Genomic DNA, 8,193 nt, shown 5'->3' on the forward strand with positions numbered 1-8,193 from the left:
ACCTCATAATTTGGCTTTAAGTGCTACTAACGTGTTAGCTCGGAAAACTAGGCACTAGCTAACATATTACATGTAACATGCGCATGTACCAACATGTCAGCGTTAGAGGGTAGCCTAGCTCTATCGTTACAATCGCTCATGCCGGACCGGAACTGGTTTAGCTGTGCTATCGTCGTTAACTGAGCTGAAGTTAAGTCATCAGTTTTGCCCTAGCGGCAGGGCATTATCTAATATCACATCGCCTGATTGGGAAGTCGTATTGTAATATGCTAAGTCAGCCGTTGGAAACCCTAAACATAGTAAAAATTAAAGGACAACATTTTTGCACCCTTTTTTGTTGCTGTTGCTACATTACCACTTTTGATTATACTAGCCTGTCTCTCAAACGAACTTTAGCATAAAAAGATTTATTCTATCCAAGTAGAAGCTGATCTGATGACTTCCCCGGTCCTCAGCACGTGGACACATTTTCAGGCATCAAAAGTGTATCCGGTAGAGCTACACCCACAGTCCGATCAAGTACTATCTAAAGTGCCGTTAAACGGGCAAAAATGCTTGTGTAAGAGATCATATCTCAAATCAAGCTGTATATTTATTGTGCTGAACAAAATATGCTATATATTATTGTTTTGTGGGGGGTGTCTCTGACCCGGACTTTATGGATACACACTGACCGCGGGGACCGTGCGTAAATGACGAATTCTAAAGTTTTATTCAATCAAACTGCGAATGTACCACCGCTCGAATCCGGTTCTGCTGGCTCGAATGCGGAACATCAATCTGTCACTGCAACAAGCACTAAAATTATACATTAGCTCGCTTCACCTTACATCACTGTATCCCGTTGCGACTGACTAACGGGCAACAATTTCAAGAAACGCATCGGGGCAATTGCTGAATGATTCCTCGGCCATCTTCGCTAGGCTGATCGAAAGAGCTATCATAGTCGGAGGCTAAGTGTCATATCGGCATAATCTGTGACGGGATCCCACAGCACCTTGCGCTTGTAGAAGTTTCGAGTATGTACAAGCTCTCAAGTAATAGCAGCTCACAGGTCCCTTGTCAAAGGGAGCGAAGTCACCAGTTAAAGGTGAGTTGCAGACTGAATATATTTGTACGTATGCTTATCGAATCAAGCAATAAGCCACCGATAGTAAAGCTGTGTAGCAAGCCAATAATTTGTCTCTGGAATTCCTGGTACCATGCACCAGATATCCTGACGTGTGACGTGTCACACTTCATGTAACCAGGAGTACACTGGGTACGTACCCTGTTACATCCTCGTGTAACCAGGAGTACACTGGGTACGTGCTGCGTTACATCCTCCTCCGATTTAAGTACGACTTACCGATTAATCAGAATGAGGAAGTAAACGTCACAAACTCTCATTCTCAACGTCAAAAGACATCGACTGAGCTGCGAGAACACGGTGGAGGTTTACTTCACAGTTAGAGCCTCGAACAGCACTAAAGCACACATCTTATCAATCTCCGCTTCGCACTAAGCATGCCCCGTGGAAATGCAAAGAAAGGTGCGAAAGCACACACCAAGGCTGTTGCTGGAAAGTCCCAAGCGAAGAGCACTAAGCCTCGTGGCAAAGGCTCTTCGCTCCAGGAGGCTACTAAGGTGGCCTCTGAGGCGATCGGTACGAACGGTGACACGGCTGCAAGCAAGCGCACCAGCAAACGCCGCAGTCCGTCACTTTCGGTCTACCCAGACAATCGTCCGAGCCCGCGATTCGTTGAGCGTGAGTTCAGGCTGGGGGAGACCGCTATACCACTCGCTCTTCCTACAGAGTATTCGATGGCATCCGGTTGCCGCGTTGCAATAAATGGCTGACGTACTCGCACGAAATAAACCCCCCCTTCTAAAACGTCGCTTTTTATGATAATCGCTGTTTTAAAATTACCATTAACGAAAAGACTAAGATCTACTCATTGTGTCCCGGCATTCGCGAGATAGCGAAAATGTTTGGATTTGGCTTAATACTGTGTTTAACTTAAAAGGTCGAGAATCACGGGAAAGCTATAGTAACCCCCAAATTGAATGTTTCTTCACAGGGCTTCTTTCGCTCATGTGCTATAATATGTTATGCCAAGTCCAACATGGAATTCGGTGAAGACGTGATATTTGGCTTGATGCAAATTGAGTAGTTAAGCGACCTCAACTAGACAGCGATCAAAACAGTTAGCTTAGCTGAGCGAGGGAATCTTCACTTCCATCACCTTCCCCGTCTAAGTCAGACAAAGAGGATGAGAGGCACTGTCATTTCTTTTCCTTGTAGTTCTTTTGAGCCCGTCAAAAACTGAGAAGCTCGCTAAATGAACACAGCTATCACCAAGAACTTCACGCACTGGGGATAGATTAGACAAATCACGTTTAGACATCCCTCCCGAAGAAGGTTAACATCAGCGCGTCGAACAAGCGTTTTCCGGTTAGATTGAGTAGTTCGACATCTGTAAGGACTCCCACCAGGATACTATACCCCCCCCCTCGGGTTATCTCGGTTATGCAAATTTTTCAGGCAACTCGACAAGAGGTCGCTCATGTACACTAGACACGATCATTACGATACATAGTACTTGACTTCAGTACACGTGATTAATGTGTCGCAGTGCCAAAATCAATTGTTTGTATTGAAGCACTGGCGTAAACTGCAAAATCGCAATCGTTAGCAGGTGTAGCCTATTTTGTGCGATAACAGGAGCAACATATCTCATTAGCACGCCCAAACTCTAAAACTTGAGTGAGCTACAGCCACCAAAGTGGGTGCGTCATCTCATGTGGCGCGGAGTGTAGGTATTAATAAAGGAAACGGCCAATTTGAGTCCGTTTGGTCGTTCAAGGGCTACGGTTTTTTTAACCAGTGAGTAGACTGGCTTTCGGGCTTACCATTCGTTTATACTACAATAAGTACGAAAACTATACAAACCAAATTTTGGTTGGCGGGAAATCGCGAGCTAATGGCGAGAGCCAGATGAAATAGTGGTGGAGACGCAGCAATGTGCTAAAGTAGAATAAGTTAACAAGATGGTAAGCACTTACACGCCAGCGTTCAAGCCACCTACGATCGCTCAAGCTCAGCGAGGCAGCACTGTTGTCGCTGTAGCAGCGGCTACTGGTGTTCATCAACGGACTGTCAGGAAGTGGCTTTGAACGCACGAGGCTCTACAGAGTATTGAAGTAAACAGCCGCCGTACGGAGTCTCTCGCACGTATAAAGACTGGTGCAAGCTCACGGGGAAACTTCCAACAGCTCTGGATGCTAACGACATCGTTAAGACTGTGCTTGTTTAGATACATCAATTGGCAGTAAGTATTAACTCGTATTATACCTCATGATATTCCAGAAAACAAAGTACAAGTATATATTGACAATGCACCTCACTGATGTGATATAAAGACGGCACCACCATACTTGGACACCATCACGCACACGACCTGGGGACTGTTGGGACAGTAGCATCCGTCATGTCTTCTTTCTGCATACTCTATTATCCGTATTTCCCATACTGAGCGCAATGTCGAGATATATACGTCGGACCCGGGGCTGCGCACCTTGGTAGCCGCTGATCGCCGCTACCTGCGCTATCGATTTTCCGAGGAGGAACGCCACTTAATCCAGGCCACAAAATCGATTCCCCCATCGCCTTTGACATCAGCTACCGAGCGTTGTTGTCCTGCGCATTCGCCTCTTTTTCTCTTTAAATGCAAGATACATACCAAATCACAAACTGAGCACAAATTTGGGCGAGCAGCACCCGCCCTGCCAGTGGTTTACACATCAGACTAGACGACTTGACCGTACGCGAGGGCGGGAGGGGGGGGGGGCAGAAGCTCTATGTATATGTACATTGCGTTTGAGCCGCCCATCGCAGCATTGAGACCTTCCTGTGGTCAACGCCCCATGAGGGATCCTGAGTTGTGGCAGCGTCTTTATGTGTGTTGTGAGCCGAAGTGCTGTTGAACGCATAAATTAAAAATCTTTCTTGATGCGACTTTTAGTATAATGATGTCTGGCAATGTGCTTAGCCCTAGATACATCTAGTATGGCGAGAATCGTATCGTTTCACTTTGGATACTGAAAGCGAATAACATGTCGGTCTCCAATTGACAGCTGCCTACAATCAGTGTTATCTCAAAAGCGTGTTATCTCAGCGCGATTCTATGAACTTACTACGAGAATATTGTGGTAAAGTAGCACAGAGACTGGGCTTTTCAGAACTGCCATAATTTGTCTTCCTCGTCCACCGGACCACAAGTAGCTTGTTCAGGAAGATGATGCCACTAGAACGGCCTTGATTTGGCCATTTCCTTTACGTAAACTCAGCTGGAAGTAGAGTTGTTTTTTGTTTTACTTATGTTTTTTGCTAGAATTGAAAATTACGTGCGCTCTAGCTTTGTATCTGTGGAGATTGACATATCTGGAGAAGAATACCATGAATTTCGCTTCAAAAACATCGATTTGTCCGACCTCCTATAAAATATTATATCGACATAGCGAGGGCCGCAAAAAATCGCACAAGATCGTCCTGGATAGTAAAGGCGGTGCATCTAGTTTTTAAACCTTTTAATGACCATAATGTCGTGATTTTTAAATCCGTAAAATTTGATGCGACAAGACCATTTATTGAAAAACAAATACACAGCTGAATTGGCCTACGCTGTGTCCACTTACGCGTTAAATTAAGTGTATGAGGAAGCGTAAGATGCGTTGCACTTTGATTAACAATTCTTTCTTCGAAACGTCAATTTTAACAGAAATCGACTTTGTTTTTGGCCTAATATTACTTAAATTAGATCAAAAACAAAGTCGATTTCTGGTAAAATTGAGACCTGATTATTTGTTCTGTTTGGATTCTCTCTTAAAATTATTTTTTAAGTGAAAGCTATTCGCCAACGTATGGTTGGCAGAATATGACAATTCTAATTAGCTAGAGAAGTTGACGTTCAGCCACTGAAATCTCTAAACGTATAAAGGTCGGCCGTTTATCAATTGTAACCATTGGTATATCACAACAACATGGATAACCATTTTATAACCAAGTCGGTACATTGCGTGTAACCCCTCCACACTACCCCCCCCTACCCTAAGACTAACTAAACATTACACGCCAGTCAAAGTATTGATGATACCGTCAAAACGTTGAAGAACCCCGAGTCCGGGTCGTAATGAGCTCGCCAAAGAAGCCGCCCTCGCAAGAGTCTGCTCTGGAAATTGTCGCGGAACACCAGCGCATCGAGACTCTCTCGAGGCGTCATCTCATCGATTGGCTTCATAATAACACCATGAAGGCAGAAATTCTTTGCGCAGCTCCTACTGAAACTGATGTGTCCGCCCTGCCTGTACGGGGTAGTGCGCCTTACGGAGCGAGATCTTCTTGAGTGCACTTCCATGGGTGTACCCGCCCCACTGCGAGACCTCCGTGCTGGTGGTACTCGCAGTTCTAGAGCAGACATTAAGCATGCACTCGGTTTTGCCCTCACCATCTTCGAAACGCCCTCATCAGGACGTCCCGTGGCTCCCATGTACCTCGATGGGGAGCAAATTCACTTCAACGAATACAAGGACGAGACTGATATCGGTTCGTCTTCGGGGCTTCATAGTCCACTTTCCGCTCGACAATTTAGCGTGTCGAGCCGTTGGCGTCACGCAGCGGCGATGGCGGGGTCGGAAAGATACCCTCCGTACGATCAATCCCAGATGGACTATGACTCTCGCGCTCTGCACGATCGTGTAGTCGCTCTAAACTAATCCCAGAGCGCGGTGCTTGTAGCCCTGTAGCAGGAGCTGCGTCTTTAAAGGCCGCACGTCGATGCGGCTGCTCAGACCGCTTCGAACGTCAAAGTCGCACTTGGATTGAAACTGAAACGGCTGCGCGGCCGTGGTGCCGCGCACGAGAAGTAGGCCCACGCCGCTTTGTTTTCCTCGATCCGCAGAGCTAAATGGCTCGTGCCGCTCGAAAGGTGTCAGCTGCCCGATGTAGAATCTAGGAAGGCGCCGCGAGCTGGATGGCCAACGTATATGCGTTGCCAGGTTATTCAAACTCTGTGAACGGACAGAAGAAGTGCGGAGCTCGCTTTCTTGCACCGAAATCTGAAACCGCATGCGGTGGCAGGCTCTGTGTAGCTAAGAATACTAATGAACCTTTTTAACTAGCATTTATGTTTCCTCAGCCGACATTGTCTGCATTCAGCGTCTGTCTACATATGCTGATATCGCGTCCTAGACAAACCGTACCACGGCTGGTTGATGCTGGCCAAAGTCCAGTGATTGCGTGCTGAATGGCTTTCTCAGCACGGCTTCCTTCTTCGCAGACGACCCAGCCTGCGCGCTGTCGGTCCCCTGTACAGAAGTCTTCTCGTTCGCGGTGACTGTGACCTGCACAGACACTGTGTCCTTGGCCTACGCCTTGTTCTCGGAAAGAGACGCTTGTCCTCGCGTCGTCACCGCTGATACCTCCTTGGTATCAGTGTTCTTCTGCGGTAGTTTCGACACAACCGTAGATCCGTCCTCCACACTTAAAAAGGAAGCGACTGTACCGAACAAGGTTGGAAGGCATGGATGCCGTATTGCATTCACGTAAAACGGTATAGGCACTGTCGATAGGTGCACTGCGTTGTTGATGGCAAACTCTGTAATATAAAAACAGTTGATCCGCTGTAAGAACGAGTGTGTGTAGCTCTACTCCCCGAACACGCAATTCACGCGCTCGGTCTGTCTGTTCTATGCAGATGATCCGCTGTCGATATCGACAGCTGTACTCCAAGTAGTGTAAGCACATCTTGCCAGAACCGCGCCGTGAAGCGTGAATCAAGGGTCAACACAATGACGGGCGACATTGCATGATGTGGCAACACCATGTCAAGAAATAGTCATGCTGTCTGCACAACTGTGCCTTCAGCCGGTACTGCAGCACAATAAATGATCTTGTTGAAGCGGTCACAAATATCCCAACGCCAGTCCTCCGCTTGATGTCTGGGTAATACAGAACACACAGGCCATAGAAATGGACTGCCAGCACGCCGCGGTGTCAGACGTGTTGGTAATGGAGCATGCACGAATGCAGCTGCAGCGGGGCTGCTGTAGCTTTAGCGTCAGAGGAGGACGTTGGACTCAAAGAGTCACTAATACTAAGTTCCTTATCCAAAGGAACTTACAGCCCAAGACCGGGGCTCAAAGTTAATACCTTAACTTTTATGCTTTATAACCAGAAGTGTTTTATTTACTCTCATTGCGGTCAAGCCGCCTAGGGGTAAATGTATCTGTTTAACTATATAGCATAGCTAAACCTAATCAAATGCATAACGTGTGGCATTCTGCCAACGTACGGAGATACCTTGTTAACTCTCCGACTTATGTACGGAGCGTTTGTTAACTCTCCAGGTACTTCGTACCCCTGTGTGTTCCATACCATTTAACCCCGTAGCAGCAGCAATCCTCACGCGCTGACACACTTCGCAAGCACGGACGTATGCACTTGGGCATCCACTTGTACTGGTGGCACCAGTAGAAGTCCCTCGTGAGAAGTCATACAATCTTCTCACCACTGAGATGTCCTGCCGTTGGGGGCATCGTGATACTCATAAATTATCCGCACGCATATCATAATCATTCTGCACGACGAAGTCAAAGATCGTGCATTTCGAAACTGCCGATTGGTGCCCCCCTGCGCACCATTTATGACGCTTGGTTTTGCCTATTCGTGAAACCGGCGACGAGGCCTGATTAACGTGCAACTACTACGGCTACTGTCACGAGAAAGGAAAAGGGCTCAGCCGTCGCCCAAGTTGTCCCGTGTCCACAGATAGCGGATTATCGTTGGGATATAGTGGTATTCGCTCCAGCGTTTTGTCGCTATCAAGAAGGATAGCGACAGCTTTTGCTAGGCGTTGTGGATATGGCTGTAATAAATGGCAACAATATTTACAGGTTGATTACAAAAAAAAAGAAGGCAAGCGATTACCCACGCATGCCGTGTACATCCGTCGATTTCCCGAGCGCTATTGGGTATCCCCACGACAAGTTTGAGCAGCAACGACAACGCGAAAGACTTGGTGCCAATGCCGTTCGCTACTAGTGCCATAAAGCTGCAAAATACTGAAAACTTCTACGCTGCCAACGGAAACCGCAAGCGCCGTCAACACCTCTGTGAAGTATGCCTCGCTATGTCAACACCGCAAACAACAGCTT

This window comes from Phytophthora infestans, genomic scaffold (genome assembly GCF_000142945.1).
Source record: "Phytophthora infestans T30-4 supercont1.46 genomic scaffold, whole genome shotgun sequence".
In the NCBI taxonomy this organism is placed as follows: domain Eukaryota; phylum Oomycota; class Peronosporomycetes; order Peronosporales; family Peronosporaceae; genus Phytophthora; species Phytophthora infestans.